Source organism: Podarcis gaigeae (assembly GCF_964106915.1).
Source record: "Podarcis gaigeae genome assembly, chromosome: 6".
Lineage (NCBI taxonomy): Eukaryota > Metazoa > Chordata > Lepidosauria > Squamata > Lacertidae > Podarcis > Podarcis gaigeae.
Window position 1 is genome coordinate 63,925,974 of NC_139682.1, and position 20,958 is coordinate 63,946,931.

The 20,958-nt window shown below is 39.7% G+C and overlaps 1 protein-coding gene across 2 annotated transcripts in view; it reads right to left on the reverse strand.

Moving 5' to 3' along the window:
- The window catches only part of NEGR1 (neuronal growth regulator 1), a 451,249-nt gene that overhangs the window by 337,776 nt on the left and 92,515 nt on the right, over positions 1-20,958 (reverse strand). The window lies entirely within an intron of this gene.

Consider the following 20,958-nt stretch of genomic DNA (forward strand, 5'->3'; position numbering starts at 1 on the left):
CTGGATAGGTCTCAGTTTCATACATTATCATGTTTGAACAACCATATTACATAGCAATAAAAATGTTATGGAGTGATAGACTATGGAACTTGTGCAGCAGCTGCTATAAATGGAGAGAAGAAGTGTTGGAGAAGGAAGGACGAGTAATCTACAGGCCTTGTGAAGAAAGAGTCTGGGCCTGTCCTGATATAGCTCTCTGGTGAATACTGGAGAAGGCTGGTGCTCCAGATGCACCCATTTTGGCAGCACAGGCTTGATTAGGCAGCAAGAATAGACAGATAATTTTCAGGAGTATCCAACAGCCCTTGCACCAGCATGTCACTGAGTTGGGATTTACATCAAAGGCTGTCAGATTGCCCTGTTGGTTACTGTGTAGCAGATAAGAACTACTGAGTCCTACAGAGAAACCACCGCTGATACAAACTGTAAGCAAGGAGCAAAGCATGCTCTGTGTTCATTTGACTTTTATGTGTGTATGTGTGGAGTAGGTGGGTCTGACATAAAATTTGCCTCTTCCACCTGCAACTTCCACAATAATAGTTACACTGTTTCCAAAAGAGATGGGGAACCTGTTGCCCTTCCATCACCCCCAATCATTGGCCATGCTGGATGGAATTCATAAGAGTTGGAATCCAAGAACATCTGGAAGGCCACATATTTCTCATCCCTGGTAAGACTTAGGGCCTAGTATTAAACCTTTTCTTAGATGTAGCACTTTAGACTACAGTTGGGAGGGGGGGATCCTCACACTTTCTTCCATACCAAAATATATCCACGCAAAAAACCTAACGTTAAGAAGGAAAGGGTTTTCCCTGATGTGTAGGCATCTTCCCCCATCACGGTCCAAGGGAGAGAATGAAATGAAGGAAAATAATCTCTCAGGGAAAGAAACAGCAAGTCCCAGATCTCTGTCTGTTAAATGTTTGGCTTTTTCCTAAAATGAAATTCAAAGCAGCAACCTTGGCTATTTCCCCAGATGTCTTCATATTGTTTAAAAAAATTAATAAAGATGGTTTGAAAACTTTTATTTTATATATTCACCCATGACTGAAGTTATTGCTTGAAGTAGATAACACTGCTTGTTTAATTAGATATTTATCTTCTTAACTAGCCGTTCTAAGGGCATGAATTGGCTTTCCAGTGTTCACAAAAATTAAGATTTTTATAACAGATGAACCTTGGCTGAGCATATCGCCAAAGAGTACAAACTTATTACATTTTTGATGCAAAACAATTACCCTCTAAACCTTGCCATGTCAATCTTTTCCCAGTAGTGCTCTGATCCTAAACACGTTTGCTGGAAATCAGGTTCCACAGATTTCGAACAAACTTGGTTCTAGTCAAAGCATACAATTTGTAACCTAGCAAAAAATAGAAGAGGAGAAACATCCATGCATTTTACATCCAATTTTAACAATCTTTTGTATTATTTTCTTCTTTAAAAGTGTTAACAATGATAAACTCTTGCTTTGTTGATGTCACTCTGAATGGTGAATGAATGCATTTCTTTCATTATTACAAATTTATGCTCTAGGCATTGCATGAACAATAAATGAGGCAAAAATGAAAATAAATTACAAATCCATTCCCTACTCCCAAACAACCCCACATATTCAGCTATCTGTAAAGTGTATGAGAGAAATATTTCCACACTTCTGGTGTGGAAGCAAGTTTGAGCAAGGCTGCCTTCAGTGGAAGTATGTCCCAACTTTCTGAACTGTTTTACAAGAAGATGCTAAGGTGTGAAATCTGGGAACTCCTGCAGGCAAAACATGTCCTCTACCACTGACCTAAATCTCAACAGGAAGTGATCTGGTCATGATAACAGAATCCTCCACTTTCAGACCACTTTCCTATCCAGTTGGGAGATCCAGAGATCCAATAACATGTTTGGACAGCCCCTTGATTGTCACAATGGCAATAGCCTAGTCCCAAGTCACCCTGGCATTGAAACCAAAGTTTCCTCAGACAATTATAATGAAAGTCCTGATCATATCTGAGACCACCTTCTTCACCTCATGGAAGCAGACTGGAGAGCAGCAGAATAAGCAGAATCTCCAATCTGCTCCAAGTATGAATAACAAGCATGTATAGATCAAGGCGACCCCCACCTCAGCCCAACACACAAGACTATTTTGGTATTGAACTTAGTTCTTAAATGGACACAATTGGAACAACTCCAGAAAGGCATGTGGATGGACATAAATTCAAAATATTCTACAATCTTGTCCAGTGCTTTAAGTCTAGCGGTACTCTCCTCCTACTCACTTTTCCTACTCACATTGAAATACTGCCTCTCAATGAGGTCAAAGTTAGATTCACAAAATGTTTAGGGGTATGTGTATCCCTGCGTCCCCCCAGAAAAAAGCACTGATCTTGTCCATATTTCTGCATAAGCAAAATGTCTACCGAGTTCTACAGAAAAGAATATCTCCTCTTCTCAAATACACTCCCCTGGCAAAGCTTTACTAAAGACTCTCAAAAAGATACAAGAACAGAAGACCAACGGGGACTGAAAATCTGCCATAAACTACAAGTGAAATAGTATTCTGTTGCACAGAAATCAATGTACACTTTGGGATATGGCCATTGAATTGTTGGTTGGTATATATTTTGTAGTTCAAGTACATTGCTTTTAAAGTACCATTATTGTACCCAATTTTCAATAAATTGTAAGTTCTATTTTTTGTTTGATGTAGCATAATTTCATTTATTTATTTATTGGCAAAGGAGAAAAGAAATGAGCTAGCGTTGGCTTGTTAATGTAATTGTAATAATTTCAGTATTTATCGGTCATGAACTGGGGATATTAGTTTCTCTTTCCATTTTTAGTGCTTTGTTTCTAAGGAGCAACTTACTGCTCCAGGAAGATGAAGCAAACTGACGTTTAAGGGGTTTTATTGGTAGGATCCAGAGGACATTCTGCTTGAGCAGATGGCAATGCAACTCATGCAAGAAGGTCTCCCATTTCCGTCAATTCCCCCTCTAGGAATAGCCCTTCATGACTCACCCCATTCATTCCACATTGGCTTTGTGGAGATAGGAGGGGATTTCCAACGTAAAGGATGTGACAGAAACTTCCCTTGTGGAAACGTAACTCTCAGTATCCCTTTTACATATTTTTACTCAACAGAATAATAATACAGAAAAGAACTATATTATTCATTATTACACTCATTAAATGAAAGCTTATCTTAACTGTGACTGAGTGTAATAGCTTTCAAGTGAGGACTTCAGAAATATGCCCTGCCTTATTTAAAGAATGACACCAGAAGTTTTGTCTAACCAACCAGAAGTTTTGTGCTTCACTACTATGTGCAGGACCACAGATCATATAGAACAGGTGTGGGGAACCTTTGAACATCCAGTTCTGAACAACAGCTCCCATTAGCATGAGAAAGCATGGGAGTTTTAGTTCAGTGGGTCCCGTGGATCCCAGGCTCAAGTCTTGGCATATCCATGTATTATCCATTTTTGACTGGCCCTTTCCGATTCCTAACTCCCAGTATTATACAGTAATGGTGTAACAGGGTGGCAACAAGAGAACGGGCCTTTTCTGTGGTGGCTCCCCAATTTTTGAATACTAATCTTCCAAAAGAGGCTCACCTGGTACCATCACTACATGTCTTTAGGTGCCAGGCAAAAACATTCCACTTTACCTAGGCCTATAGCTATTAAATTACCTACGGTCAATGAAAGTGTGGGAGAGTGGATTGTTATTATAACTATTTTATTATAAGGTTGTCTGTCATTATGTTTTATATTATGTTTTTATTTTGTGTTCATCACTGATGTTCTGTATTGTATTTTTAATATTTGTACACTGCCCTGGGATCTTCTGATAAAGGGTGGTATTATAATAATAATAAATATTAATAATAATGATGGTGATGATGCAAGGGTAGTCCTTTTGAATATTTCTGCCGTTGTACACTTCTCTGAAAAATTAGAAAATACAATAAGAATGGTAGGCTAATATACTCCAGCCACCACCTTGCAGGAGGGCTCTGTTGTGCAAATAGTACTCTGAGATACTGTCAGTACTCTGAAAAAGAGAACATTGCCAAGATTTTGGAAGGGAGCAAAACATAAGTGAAGAACTGCAAATGTGTTGTAAATAGGAGTCAGACCAGAGCCATAAATTAGATAACCTGCTGTTTAGACATCTCTTCCTCTCCCCAGAAATATATTGCAATGCTTTCATATTGTTTAAGATGTCTAAAAGTTTGTGCTTGTTAAAATATATTGCTGTTTGTGGCTGTCAAATAATCCTTAACATGAACATGTATCGTTAAAATACCTTAATGCTTTCCTACTGCTCCCTCCTCCTAACTTGTTAGAGCCATCTGGATCAGAGCCATCTGACGAATTAGTTGCCCTGCAGGCACTTGAGGCAGGGCAAGATGCTTGATTGTAGTTTGCATGTGGCCAATCTGCTAGGGATACTAAGGCTGCCATCCTATATGCCCTTCCTTGGAAGTAAGACCTGTTGATCTCAGCTGGAGTTACTTTGGAGTAGACTTTCTAAGATTTTCTACACAATATCCCCATCTCTGTACAGGGAACTCCTTTCAAGTCCCTTATACCTAAAGGTATAAAATAAACTCTCTTACTTTTAAAAGACATCTGAAGGCAGCCCTTTTTTAGGGAAGGTTTTAATGTTTAATGTTGTATTGTGTTTTTAATATTCAGTTGGGAGCTGCCCAGAGTGGCTGGGGAAACGCAGTTGGATGGGCGGGGCATTAATAATAATAATAATAATAATAATAATAATAATAATAATTCAAACAGGACCAAATATTCTCCCAAGGTAATAATTGTGGCTTCAAGATTAATTAAAATAAAATAATTACAATTATGGATTAAATCAGCAATGATGCACTACCAAAACCACTCATCTTAGTCTACATCTTCATTGAATGGTCAGCCTAATAATCAACATTAGTGAAAATAAATTTGCTATGAATCTAAGCCATTGAACCGGCTACATGAAGAAATTTGTCATTTATCAGGAGACCAAAAGATAAGCAAACAATTTCATCATGATGTCCAAATCCAAAGCTGCAACCAGTTTTTAATCTGGGTACCTCAGAAAGACTACAGAAAAACACCCCACTACCCACCACCAAGGAATGTGTTATTTGATTTGGATAAAGCCATACAATTGTAGCCGTTCATAGATTTTCAGCATAATATCACCATCTCTGTCATAGCTGTCAACTTTTCCCTTTTCTTGCGAGGAATCCTATTCGGAATAAGGGAATTTCCTTTTAAAAAAGGGAAACGTTGACAGCTATGATCTCCGTACAGGGAGCTCCTTTCAAGTCCTTTATACCTAAAGGGCTCAAGTGACTATGGAAGAGCAGGAATCTCAGCTAAAGCATTCATGACAGATGGCCACACAACCTCTGCTTAAAAACTTCCAGCGAAGGAGAGTCTACAACCCTCTGAGCAGAATGAAAGCTACCTAGGACATAAGAAGCCGCCTTGTACAGATTCTGACCATTTATCCATCTAGCTGTGTATTGTCCGAAAACTGACTGGCAGTGGCTTCTGGCAGTGGGTTTCTGTCCCAACCCACCTGGAGATCCTAAGGACTGAACCTTGAACCTTCTGCATGCAAAGCAGATGCTGTACTGCTAAGCTACTGACTGTTCCCCACCTGAACAAACTATGCCAGTGCAAATTCACCGACAGAATGTGCCACAGCAGAAGCACAAGGAGACACTCTAATGGATGAGCACACGCCAACAGTAGCTCGTTACAATTAGGATTACAGGATCAGCCAGTGCTTCACATCAGATATGAACACATATATAATGGACTGTAGCACTTATTTTAGCATTTGACTTGTTGCTGCATTTGTTTCACTTGCTTGCATGCTTCTCATTGCTGAGTAAAATGACACTGACATTAAATAAAAAAAGAACATACCCATATTCAACGTGTGCTTGCAAATTGCTCTGCCTTCTCTTTCCCTTTGCTGCATAAATGACATTACAGCCTAAGAATATATTGTTGTGTAAATACAGTGCTTTCCCCAGCCCACAAAACAAAGTTGTGGTTTTTCTTACAAATGCTATCTTGCAAAATCCCAGTCATCAAGATGTATAAATCAATATTAATTTAGGGAACTACAAGGGCATAATTTAAAACAAGGCCAAGTGTTATTTTTTATAGAGAACCTTCCCCAATTACACATCATTTTAGACACATTGCTATTAGTCTTTCGTTAGCCTCTCAGAAATTCACTCATAAATACATTGCTCACTAATTAATCAGCTGCTTTGGTATTGTTCCTACATAGTAAGAACAGAAGTCATTTCTGATTATTAGAACTTTATTCCCTGAGTAAATATATATATAGTTATACAGCACCACATGCCAAGTCAGCTGAACAAATAATCAGTATTGGGCTTTCTTTCATGTCAGCAGTAATTTGCAACTTAGAGCACATTAATAATTTTGCAATTAAGTTTTGCACAACCAGCCCCATTATCCAACACTTGCACAATATTGCTTGCACTTCCAGCTGCTGCAGAATAGATTAAATGGTTTTGAGGCAACAACTGTGAGGGTAAACCTGAGCATGATAACTAAGGATTAGAGGACCCTGTTAGCATAAAAACTGGTCTGATGCTCTTGACATCTTAGCTTCTAGTCAAGCACTGGCAGGATACATGACTGACAGAATGTGTTCTGAGTCTAGTGGGTTGTGCAGGATACATGACTGACAGAATGTGTTCTGAGTCTAGTGGGTTGTGCATGCCTGGCCTAGCCAAGCTCTCTACCCTCTCTCTTCAAGTGCTATTATTCTCAGCTGCTTACAAAAACCACCAGCCCAGTTGGGGGGGGGGTCCAGGGAGGAGGGGGAGATTTACAGATGAGTATTAGTCACTCTTCTTACCCATTCCTATGCAACACCAGACTGTTGGGGGAGAGAATGACATTCCGGCTTGTGAACAAGTGGGCTGCTTTTTTATTTTACAGATCATTTATATCCCAACTATCCTCCAAGGAGTTAAAAATGGTGGAAATAGTTCTCCCTCTCTTCATTTCAGCCTGCCAACAATCCTGTGTGAGAGAGAGTGACTGACCTTAATGGCTGATTGGGGATTTAAACCCAACTCTGCCAGGTCCTTGTTCAACGCTAACCCCTGTACCACATTGACACTCTTGGTTTGCCCACAATGATGGCAGCTGTGCTGATGGAAACTGCAAGGTGATAAGGCCAGGAAGTTCACATGCATGGCCTGCAGCCCTAGTCAGCCCCATACACCCAACTCCTTGACACCCACAGAGCCTTGCCACTTTGCCCCAGTATGCCCTATGCTGACTCCAAGCTTCATGTTTATTCATGAGTAAACCCACCTGTGTCCAACCAGCTTTACTTTCTAGTAAATGTACAGGGTGGCAGCTTATTGGGATTTATTGGTAGCAGGAATGTCCTTTATTACCCAAGTTGTAGTTACTTGAAAGTGTTTTAATATCCCCATGTCATGAAAAGTGGTATGTCTTACTATTGCAGGCGGCAGGGAGGGAATCCCACTCAGATAAAACATTTGGAAATTTGTCATTTCCTGTGATAAAACTGACAGACTATTTTCCATCTGAATGTATCCCAACATACCATAGTATAGAGCAAGTCACGGAAAGTGAGAGAGGCAATACATTCAAAATTACTAATTCTTAGCAGGCACATGTAGAACGACATCATCTTGTGTGAAGACGTTTCACTAGGCAATGCCATCTGCTCTTCCTCCTTTAATATTGCTGCCATACTGATTTTTTTTTTTAAAGCAATAAAACATGATATATGACTGAAATTTATAAAGTGGTCTGGAGTTCCCTATTTACTTAAACAGGCATCCCACTTTGTCCTAAAGGCTAAGGGCAAAAAACAGAAACCAACAAACCATAAATACATAGATTGCACCTGAGTTGACATTTCATTAAGAGCAGAGCTGTGTACACAGAAAGAGGTTATACACAGGCAGCCTCAAACCACCACATTGGAACAATTCAGATAATTTGGCACATGCTTATACTTCTGCTGTTACATACATTTTACATGTTACATTGATACAACTGGTGTTTCAGATCATGCTCCAGAATCTTTGGCTATGCAGTTAATGGATGATGTTAAACCTCTGGTTCATGATGTTCATAAGTATTTCACTTCTGAACAATAAAATTAAGAAAACCAAGCGAAAAGATGGGAGCTGAACTTCAGGAATACTGTGAAAATAATGAGGGTACAATTGCTTCATGTGGTATTGAATGGGAAGCATGAGGTAGGATGATAGCATATGCCTCCCAAGAGAAATGGTTTTTGAATGTGGCCTTTAACAGGAGGTGTAATGGCAGTTGAGGGAACATGGAAAGCATTTAAACCAACATTTTAAACCAAAAGGGTTTTGAATTTTTACCCCTTTTTTGGAAATAGGATTTGGAACTATTGCAATAAACACCCCAAAGAGAAAAAAATAAATAAATAAACTTTTAGTATGCATTATCCAACTTGGTAGTGCGAACAAGAAGAGACATTACATACAAGGTCAACATGTAATGACATGACTGGAAAGTACTAATTTGTTTCCCCACCTCCCTTCCTCAACTTTCCATGGTTTCCCCCACTCTCTGATAACATTAAGGCAATCTTAACATTTAATAGATTCCTTTCATTTTACTCATGGCCAAGTGTGGGAAATGCTCCATTTTTTACATTTACTAATGCTGTTTTGTGTGATAATGAGAAACGGTGATCACATGGCAAAAAATTATGTTCCACAGAATTCTTTCCTCCCACGAACACGAAAGTGACACTTATGAGCAGTTTTCGTTATATTTTGCACTCAATATAGATTTTAAAAATACAGCTCTGCAGTTACCCTTGAAATGCCAAGCTATACTGATTGCTGTTCTTCCATGGAAGTAAGGGATCAAGTAATTTGGGTGCATTAATTAAACTGGTGTAGGGTATTCTGGAATCTTCTAATAACTTTTTTGTCCCCCCAAAAGAGGAACTTAATGCCTTTTCCCCTAGGCCTTGGAAAACTGACCGCCCCTCCCCACTTAATGGCTCTCTTTATCTCCATTTGCTTTCCCCAAGACACTCCTAGAAACCTCATTTGAGCTGTGAGATTGCCACACATCAAACAATGATGCCGAGAAAGAACAACAAAAATAAATGCAAGAACAGAGGGTTTTTGTTGTTGTTGTTCATTTCTACAAAGTGCATGTTTGCTTATTTTAATTATTTATTAAATTTGTATACTTGAAAGATCATAGTGGTTTACAGTATAAAAACACAAAATACATAATGTAATGATAAAACAACAGCAAAACCCCCTCCAAAACCTGCCATATTTTAAAGGTGATAGATAGTTTAATCAGCCAAAGGCAGGGTTGAAGAGGAATGTTTTTGCCTGGTGCCTAAGGATATGTAATGAAGACACTGGGGGAAAGCATTCCACAAATGGGGGCCCATGGTAGAAGAAAAATTCTTGTTACAAATTCTGGTTTGATTCCTGAGAACTGTGAATGGATAAGATGCTTTCAGAAAAAGGCCCTCTTCCTTTCTTCCCCACCCCTTTTAGCCCCCAAAAGAGGACAATATTGAACCATGAGGTGTGAGCTGTGTGTGTCTGTGAGGTGTCTTTGCCCAATATTGATTGATTCCTCAACCCCAAAAACCCTGGTCGCTACATCCCATGCTGCTTAGGAGTGTCCACTGACTCTTTGGATAGGCCTTTCAGGGAGGAGAGGAGGGGGGGGGACCTTCATGAATTTCCAGACCCAACTCTACATCCAAGCTGAAGTCATTATTAAAACTGCTTATATTTATAACATAGGGATTATCTATTGATCATTTGAAGTTGTGTGCTTTGCTTTACTTGGAGTACATCAGTGCAAGTCCAAACACATCTAAAAGAACAGCATTAGATACATTTCAAACACTAGTGCAAGATTCCAAAATCACTGCATATCTCAGAATGCTTGTTTGTGGACACTAGCAGAAATCCCAATGGAAGACTCTGGAAAAACATAATTTTGTAGTCATGAACACAGGATCAGTCACTGCTTGTCTTCATATCCCCTTCTTTGCACTCCTCAAATGCATTTTTTGAGCAAATTAACTTCTGCAGATTTTTTTTCTTGTTAATACTGTTTCTAAACAATGCATGACCACGTGTAAACAAGTGAGATAGCAGGAAATCATTTTATATCATTTGGATATAAAGTTACTCTTGCAAAGCAACATTAAACAACTCCTCTGTTTAATAACATATTGGCATTTCAACAGCAAATTGATCTTTTGTGATATCACAATGTAACATTCAACATTCCTTATGTCTGACCCTCGGCTAGTTCAGTATATTAGCTTCCCATCCTTGAAGAATTTTGCTTTTTTCAATAACATAGTGCAACTGCTTTGATTTTCAGCATCCTGTTTTCGTTATAGCATATTCAGGAATTAATAATCTAGAGTGACTGTTAGTAACATTGACGTCACTGTGCTCAATGAATTAATACAGATTAGGCCTATGAGGTTCAAGAATAATCAATCAAACATTTTTCCTACCAGTAACTATTAAAGGTTTATTTTCTGTGTTCCCGTGTGCAGCTCTGGCTCGCCAGAGCAGCGATGTCACGCTGGCCACGTGACCTGGAACAGCGCTGGCCCCTGGCCTCTTAAGTGAGATGGGCGCACAACCCCAGAGTCTGTCAAGACTGGCCCGTACGGGCAGGGGTACCTTTACCTTTTATATGGAACCAAGAATGACGGTTGCCAAAGATAATGTTTTGCCATCTTACCATAAAACCTTTCATGTAAAGAAACTCAGTCCATGTTTCTATAAAAGTGGGAGTATAAAAGGTGGTGTGTTTTTAATAGACAAAATGTTTCTACTGAATATTGAAGACTAAATCATAAATAGATGTTTTCTAGACAGTCTTGATTTCAATTTGTGGAAATTCTTGTACATGGCCTATATAGCACTGTCGCTTTAACTATGAAAAGGGATACTAACAAGATCATTGAGATGTAACAATTTGCTGCAGGAATAATGAGCAAATAAATGTTCCTGAAATGCAGAGAAGGAAGAAGAGACACAGACAACACAGCACCAGTCTGGAATTTTATCATGGAGCCAGACAAACAGAACTCCATAAAACGGCAAGATCTATTTTACACATGAGAGAAAGTGAATTGATTTGAAACTAAAGTGTGCTGTACAAATGATGTTTCCACGTCTTCTTCCAACTGCCTGGTACAGTATCTACCCAAATATAAAATATTTATGTAATTAAAGATGCTGCATTTTTCAGCTAATACACAATTTTATATGAGCTTGGTGCAACATCTGAAACCAACACTAGCAACTAGGGTGGAACATGGTGGGAGTATCCTATTTTGCTCATTCTGCTTACGAGAATGATAGTTCAGCACACTTAAACCTTTTTTTAAAACTCAAACAGAATAGTTTTGTGCACAGTGCTAAATGAGACTAGGCTTAAATAACAATACAAGCCGCACGGAAGAAGCATATTCTAAAAGGCTTTTTCAACTCCTATCTTTCAAATGCTTCTTATTCAGAGGATCATCAAGTCAAAAGATTTTGGGCTGCAGTCACATGATTTTGGCAAAATGCTGCAAAATCTCTCACTCAAAATTTGCCATCCCATTCATGGAAACTTTGGTTTATTTTTATTTTTTGCCAAAAATCTTTTTTGGGACCTCACTATTACAATGTCCTCATATCTCCATCCATCCCTGCTATTTTTTGCTGTTGCCACTAGATGTAGCAACATTACATGTCAGTGTGGTGGTCATTATTGCCCCCACCCCACAATGGGGCAAGGGTGGGGTTGGGACCTGGATCCAGGCAGCAGACCAGATTGTTATTTCCCTCATTTCCAGTAGGTCCAGTCTGACAGATGGGTGAGGCTGTCCACCTGTCAATCACCTGTGACAATGAATTTACCCGTCCTGCATCTGATGTCATATATAGGTAAAACACATAGGCATGGCTTGGCAAAAATTGGGAGACCTGCTGGGTCTAATTAGTCCCCAGGGGCAGAGATTCCACACTACTAGACTATGAGTGAAACAAAAGTGAGTCTGAGCTGTCAAAATAAAAGCTTTACAATTTCATCCACTGTGAAGACTGCAATAAAAAAGAAACAACAAAATAGAGGAGGAGAAAAATGCTGTCAATGACACCCAATATGTAAGTTTCCAGGACTCACTCCATTCCTGTGACTGGCCAGAATTTCATCTGCCCCCTGCCAAAAAACCCCAATTCATTCTTTCCAAGCAGAAAACCCATATAATATTGCTGTCTGCGGTGGGAAGAATGCAGAGGAACGGTGGGAGGAACCAGCTGGGGAACTCCCAAGGGAAGAAGGCTCAGACCCTGGGGATTGGAGGTGGGATGATGATAGTCAGAGGAAGAAGACTTGGAGGAACAGGTGTCAGAAGCAATAGGAAATTAGGTTTGGTGAGCAGGAAGAGTCTGTGGCAGAGAGAAGTTCAGAATCAGAAGCTGAAGGAGAAGCGTGGCATGAGGGAGATGCGTCAGGCTGGTGAAGAAGTATGGTTGTCTCTTCCTCCTACTGTGACAAGCTCACCTCCCCCCTGGTCTCCCAGAACCAGAAGAGGCATTAAGAGAGATGGGGAGAAATTAGTGTTATGTAGGCACAGTCTCAGATTGCTTGGGAAAACTCCCATGGAGGGAGGGAAGGAGGTCCGAAGGTTCAAATGAATGTTTGAAAAGGTTATATTTTATATGTATACAATTATTAAAAACCTAATAAAAGTTATTAAAAACTTGAGCTCATTAAGCCTGGCACTCCAGTGCAGATTCTCATTTTTCCCTAAAAAAGAGTTAACTTCACTTTGTGTGATTTACTGCTGGCTTGCTCATGACAACCACATATTTGGGGGCATTAGTGCCAGGTTAACAACTTACTAGTGTGTTCAACAACCTTCAAATTCTCATTATGCTTTCCTATGTACAAATCAGAATTAACTCCCGCTGTGCTAAGTGGAAGTGACTCCCATGGAGCAATGGATGTATCTGTCAGTTTTGGTTTATCTTAGTTTCTCACTCTTCTAACCCAAGTCCAGTTATTCCCTGTTCTGCTTCAGTTTGTACTAAAAACGAAAAAATCTGCACCAAGAATTGTATGAATTCGCATATACATTTCTGTTAATATATGCAGTTTTGCAGACATGTATAGAATTGTACTGAAGAGCGTTCCTGAAACATACTATCCAACCCCCATTGGTTTTTACAATATTGTCACTCACCCAAGATTTTTAGGACAGGGAGCGTTAGAGCAGAGAACAATGCAAAAAAGAAAAAGGGGGGGGGAGAGCTGAATTTCTTCTGCTTGGATGCAATACTTCAATGCCACCCCATGCAGGTGCCACTCCATTTGTTATGTGCATCTGATGATCCAAGTAGCTCATATTCTTCCCTGGATATATAGATAAAGGGGGTTGTAACTATATTCAAATGCTGCTGTATGCTCGCTTTCCTCTATTTTCACCACTCTCCATGGAATATCACATTCCACAGGAGAAGATGAGAAACACCTGATACCTTAAGGGTATGAGGATAACAGATTTCTGCTACATTATTTATATGCTTCAATTAAAAATATCCAAACCATCTGGTTTCACATATATAGCAAACTGGGGAAAAAATCATAACAAGATGCATTCAACACAATGTATACTTTTTTTCAGGATAAAAGCCATAAAATGCAACAGTGAGGAACAGAAAGACAAAGGATTGTACTAAATGCTTTATCAGCCACCTGCTGTTTGCTGAATAGTATTTTGATATTGAATTCTTTTGAACATGGGCGGCGGGGGCGGGGGGAGACTTAAAAAAAACCCCCTACTGTCTGGCAAGACTGCCTCTGGCAGATGTAGCCATCTATTCATGTTGCAGGAAAAAAGTCTGATAACACCCTTAGTCTACAAAAGGTATAGGTGGATATTAATATTCTATTTTTAAGTAAATAGAATATTTACTTAGCTTACATAACTATTTTTACGTAAGGCCAAGTGACACAAATATTGTTACTTCCACTATCTCTGGCAATAACAATTGCTACCATGAGGCTGTGTTGTTACTGAAGACTTGTTGAAATTAATACGCAATGCTGTACATAAACATTCAGATTGATTACTGTGATGTTGCAAGGCAGCTCTTTGAAGATAGTTAAGACATTTCAGGTGGTGCACCTGCTGTCAGTTACAGGGCAGGAGATATTATACCGATTCCATGCTTTCTACACTAGCTGCTGGTTCACTTATGGGATTCACTGAATGTGCTGATCGTTACCTATCAGCCCAGGGATGCTTTCCCCGTATGGTCCTATCAAATGGTTAGCATCTTCTAGGAAGGCTTTGCTTTAGGCCCTGTCTTCTCTGGAGATTAGATTGAGTTCAGAAAAGGGATATTTTAAAACAGCCTAGTTAGAAACCCCCAAACTGTATCTGAGCATTCAAGCCCTTGAGTGTAAGCTAGCAAATCATGTATTCTAAAGGAATTCGTGGGTATTGAATCCATTTTGGTGTTTTCCAAACTGTATGTATAAAATGTAAGCTTTGTAAGTTAGAAAAAAATAAGTTGCCACAACAAACACTTGTCATAGAATTCCTTTAGAATGATGAACCTAATGCTCTGCCGTTTGTCAGGTATATATTTAAAAACAGCTAGGGTAAAACAATATCCAGGTCTCTGCTGCTATGGGAAGAAGGAAAGGCAAGGCACAGTCAAACTCAATAGCATACATGAAGAAAAAGTATATTGAATGTAGAAATAACAATTCCATAGCCAAACAAGCCTTTACAACAAATCTGGCATTCTTAAAGCTGCTTCATTTAAACTATCAGCAGAGATTGTGTGCACATTTTTAATACAACAACCATAGTAAAAAATTCTAGAGGTGAGAACCAAGTAGGAATGTGTGATTGCTCACCCACTACCCTAGAACTGGACAAGGCTTTTCAAGTGTTCCAAGTGAACACTTGAAAAGTTTTTATTTCAAAAGGAAATAAAAAAATATATTTATGCACAGATTATTCAATGATTAGCCGTCAAGATATATTGACATCACTTCAAAATGAGTTATTAATATTTGATACATTTGGTAAAATATCAGGATGTAAAGTTTGAAGTGTTGAGGGGTAAATTGTACAGATCAGCCAAATGTTCCCTAACAACAGTTTTAAGTTTCGGGAGTTAGCTTATCTCTCACCGCCTCCTCACTAGCCAACTGTCTGTCTTGTTTGTGTGGAAGAGTGGGCACAGTTGTCATTTAGAATCAGAGAATCATAGAGTTGGAAGAGTCCAACCCCCTATTTGTGTTGCTCAACTACGGTGTACATAGGCTACAAGTGCAGAAGCCAGTTATTTGTGGGGCACAGATTGTAATTTGTTGAATATATGTGGGGACACCTATAGTGTCCTTTCAATTGAGATTTGGGGCAATTCTCACACCCCCCACACCTCCATGATGGCTTTAAGAAAAAGCACTGCCACCACTGCCAGGAAGGTAGTCTTTTTGTTCCATCTTTGTTTTCATTCATCCATTTCACTGGGGTACAGAAAATGGAGTGAGCTGAGCTTTAAGAATTGAAGGAAAGTTTAAATCAAGAGCCAAATTAGGAATTCAAAGGAGGAAAAGGGACCATTTTAAGAAGATGCATAGGCATATTTCTCCTGCATTATTAGGTATCAGGTAAATACGGCGAATGGAAAAAGAAAGATTTCAACAATGGAAGGATTCAAACAATGGCTTTTATGCACAAATGGACTGGCCCTATTAGCTAACTGGTAATACAGAAATTGCAAAAGGTGACAAAAAATTATATGGGATAGCAATCCTGAAGTTGACCAATAGGAATGAAGGAGGGGCTTCCTGTCCAAAATATTGCTGTGTCTTACAAAACATAGACGTCTAGGTAGCAATAGGAGAGTTTCCAGTAAAATAAATACTTGGGATTAATAAAAGAATAGGAAGTGAGCTTTTGTAGAAATAATACCATTAAGATTTTTGAAAACACTGATAGCATGAAATATTATTTTGCTGTAGTAACTCTCCCTTAAAATGTATACCCTACAACAGCAAACAGACTTCCAATGAAACACTCCAAAGCTTTTATAAATGGATTCATTGCATTGTCATCACATTGATGTCTGATTATGTAAGCATTTGGTGGAGAGGGACAAATAAATAGCTGTCCATTAAAGCAAACTGGGGCATTGCTCTACAAAGTGAAACTAAAAACTTTAAAAAATATGTTTTTACAGCATTCCAAACATCTCAAAGCCACACTCTTTCCTGCCCACTTCCCCACTGGTATCATTCCATCTGAGCTAAGAAAGACTCCCGGAGATATTTCTGTCAGTTACTGGTACCTCTCTGGACCACTCAGCCACTCCCAATCCAAATAAATTGCTATAACCCAGATATTCATCTCATGTGTCTCCATGCAGAAAAAATCATGTGATAAATTCATATTTTACTAGAAATGAAGGTTCTTTAACCATAGTTTTGCAGGCTTCCCCTCCCTCCCATTGTCATGCAAGAAATCCAGCCATAGTAAACAACACTAGTAGGAATGTACCCATTGTAAACCCCATTAGTCTGGTAGAGTGTTCAGAATCATGCATCTGCTTTAAGCATGCTCAGAGCTGTTTCCTTGAAGGTTTCAGCTGCATATAGCTCATAGCATATCTGTCATGAACTGGCAGGATGATGGGGAGTAGGAAGAAGATCCCAGCTGGGTCTGGGACACACTGAGGCAAGCAGGGGATAGGGAAAGAAATACTGACAGGTTGGTGGAGGATGGCAAAGGGATGGGGATCAATGCACAGGAACCAGAGCAGCAGGACCCATCACCAGAGTGGACCCTGTCTCCATGAACACAGCAGGCTCTGAGGTGTAGGAAGCAGCAGCAGAGATACTCTAGGAGCCTGAGGCAGGCAATGCCTACAGCTCAGCTCCCTAGCTGGCAAGGTGGGGCTCACTAGCTCTAGGAGGAAGTGTGTGATTCCTCAGCTGGAGTAGGCTTGGAATAGGTGAAGGTTGCATGCCTCATCCAGCCCAGATGCTGCAATCAGCATGCAAAGTACAAAGGGGAAGCAGAGATGCGGTGATGTGCCTGCTCAACTACCCATGTTGCTGGACCTTGGCTTGGATGCTCCTCAACCTCTGTGGGACTGCAGGCCTTCATACCACACCCCAGGTTTCTCTTGAAAGCCCCTTTACCTGCAAGAGAGGCTTTTGGAAGTGCAGAAGTACTCAGTGGGGATAGGGTGAACAAGTCCTGTTCTGAGAACAGACTTGTACTTGCACAAATACGGCTACAATCCTATTTCTTCTTTATTCTTCTTAGAAAAATCTCTGCTTTTAAAATATATTTATTTATGTAGAAGTAATTATAGTCAAAGCTGGTTGTTATAAAAGTATTTGGCACTTTGAAATTAATTGGCAAATGGAAGAAATAAGATCATTTCTCTTGTTTCATGCATATGTCTTATTTTTGGTTTAAAATCATTGAAGTTTCTTGTATAAACAACAAAGAAATTGCAAACCATGTGTGTGTTAAAGGCATTTTTACAAATTCATAGAAACCTAGCATTCTAGTATGCAATGGATGGTGTTGCATTTGGTGACTTGATTGTGTGTCGAAATTAATAAAAAATATTAATAGTGCTGATCTACCTTTTTCCTCATTGTGTGCACCTTACAGTTGTGACTATCCCCAAGAATTCAGTGACACGAGGACTGGAGTGAACACAACAAAATTACATGGGGGGAAACAATAACAAAACAGCTTCCTAGAGTAGCATATGAACATGGTGTTTATTCATTTTTCTAAGACCAATTGTTGTTGTTTTTTAATGTTAAACATTACAGATACAACTTGGCAAACATGAAAAATGGATTTGGCTCCTCTGAAGCTTTCAGAGAAAAATAACTTGTGCTCAACTATGCTTAAGCATGTTAGATTCACTCAAAATAGAACTAGTCTACTCTAGTGGCACCACATATGGAATTCTCTGACAAGGGGATTCATCTGGCAACATCTTTCTCAATCTTTCAATGCCAAGTAAACACATTTCTGTCTTGCCAGGCTTTCATTTCTGCTGCCTAGCTATTAAACTCTTGTAGTTTCTCCTTTCTTTACTATAATATGGGGATTTAAATTTGCTTATAGTTTTTTCTTTATTTGATGAAGTGTTTTAAATGCTTTTGTATCAAGTGCTGCTTTGAGCTCTGTAAAATTAGTTTATGGATTTTTCATTACCTACAAATAATGAAATATGTAAATATTATCAAAAGCTCACTCTCACACACCTCCTGATAATGTCATATGTGTGTCAACCTGTCAGCAATTCATATTGTGGTGTGCTTTGGCCAAAGCAAACAGTGAATTCACTACATGAGAGATTGAACAAGCACAACAGGACATAAAAATAAGAACTGATAGAAATGCACCAGGGAAACATTTAACCTCTTTGGGCATTTCACCTCTATCCAAAACCACAATACATAAATGAAACCGCTATAAAGAGTGACCAGTACATGAGCCTGAATAACTGGAATTACGCAACAAAGTATTTTGTGAGAATTGGGACAAGTTGGGGGAGTGTAAAAGAAACCACATGCACTAGGTCAGGCATAGGCAAACTTGGCCCTCCAGATGTTTTGGGACTACAACTACCATCATCCCTAGCTAACAGGACCAGTGGTCAGGGATGGTGGGAGTTGTAGTCCCAAAACATCTGGAGGGCTGAGTTTGCCTATGCCTGCACTAGGTATTAGGTGCTGGATGGGAAGTTGGAGTGCATATGTAGCTAAGACAGCAATTTCCAGAATTGACCCAACTAACATGGTCAGCAGTCAAGGATGATGGGGAATTGCAATCCAGCAACATCTGGAGGGCCACAGGTTATGCATCCCTGATGTACATATTTCTGGGATGGCATACATGACTATATCTGGCATAGTCCTAAAACTAGGTACAAGGGCACAATCTCATAGCAAGCTGAAATGTTCACTAATTAGCAGCAATTAGCTCGCAATGAGAGGAGTCTTACATTAGAAAGAGGCTAATGCATGTTGGACGCTACTTCATTTTTTTCTCCTTCACAACAATCATTTTGGGAGCACTCAAGGACTCTTATGGAAACCCTACTTTGTAGAACCACTATTACCCTTCATCCCTCTGAAAGGGGGATTGAAGTACACACACTTAAGCTGCGCCAAACTAAACAACAAAACCGAATTCCCAGAAAAAAAGGGTTTTCTAAAATGGAACACCAATAATTGAAATGAGACTAAAAGACTGCACAGAGATCATTTATGCTGCTCTGTCAAAACAGAAGGAAAAGAGTTGCATCCGTGGTTGTGTATTCCTACAAGTCAATATAAAATACAGTAAGAGGGAGGTGATGCATCTCAAGACATATAAATAAAGCTTAGAATCAAGCCTAGCAGAAAACACAAGGGGGAAAACTACAGCTTAACTTTTCTCTCCCTCCATTTTCTCTCCCAGCATTTTGGCTGTTTCCTAGTTGTTTAATGTAATGCCCGGCCTTTTTCTATCCAGAAGTCTCCAGTTCATTCACACATGCCCCCCCCCACCCTGATGCTCCCAATGCCTGAGGTTGCCCTTCAGAACAACTTTGTGACACCCCTGCCTCTACCTTCAAATCTATCCTCAAAACCCAAATCTTCATTGGAAGCTGATTGATGTGGGTGTGGAAAAGAATTGTGGGTGGATACATTCAGAAGCTATTGTTGTTGCTGTTTAGTCGTTTAGTCGTGTCCGACTCTTCGTGACCCTATGGACCAGAGCACGCCAGGCTCTCCTGTCTTCAACTGCCTCCCGTAGTTTGGTCAAACTCATGCTCGTAGCTACGAGAACACTATCCAACCATCTCGTCCTTTGTCATCCCCTTCTCCCTGTGCCCTCCATCTTTCCCAACATCACGGTCTTTTCCAGGGAGTCTTCTCTTCTCATGAGGTGGCCAAAGTATTGGAGCCTCAGCTTCATGATCTGTCCTTCCAGTGAGCACTCAGGGCTGATTTCCTTCAGAATGGATAGGTTTGATCTTCTTGCAGTCCATGGGACTCTCAAGAGTCTCCTCCAGCACCATAATTCAAAAGCATCAATTCTTCGGCGATCAGCCTTCTTTATGGTCCAGCTTTCACTTCCATACATCACTACTGGGAAAACCATAGTTTTATGGACTGGAAATTGACAAGTCCATCCCTAAGCAGCTTTATTGAACTGAACACACATTCTTGGTCTGCTTCCTGCCATCTTCAGGTTCCTACCGTCCCTCTGTTCCCTCCCCTTACAATAAAAATTTAGGTTGCATAGGATAAGGATCTGTTTCTTCATTGTTCCAGTTACAGATAGGTAGCCGTGTTGGTCTGCCATAGTCAAAACAAAAAAAAATTCCTTCCAGTAGCACCTTAAAGACCAACTAAGTTAGTTCTTGGTATGAGCTTTCGTGTGCATGCACACTTCTTCAGATATCTGAAGTAGTGTGCATGCACATGAAAGCTCATACCAAGAACTAACTTAGTTGGTCTTTAAGGTGCTACTGGAAGGAATTTTTTTTGTTTCTTCATTGTTATAGCTCATGGCATATTATTATATACAGGGGATCTGAGACTTTGACAGTGAAAGAGGCTGCTTCTGCATTTTCAGTGACAGCTCTTACAAAAATTGATTGGTGGAGACATCCTCCAAGCCAACTATTAGATCTCTGATATTGAATGTGGGACCTTAACATAGCACAGCCAAGTTCCATAACTCTTTGAGAATACTGCCCTTTCCCTTTCAAAGAGTGCTTATAATTTCTTTCCCTGTATTAACATGAACAAACACTACTATGTTATATTAATCCTGGGAAT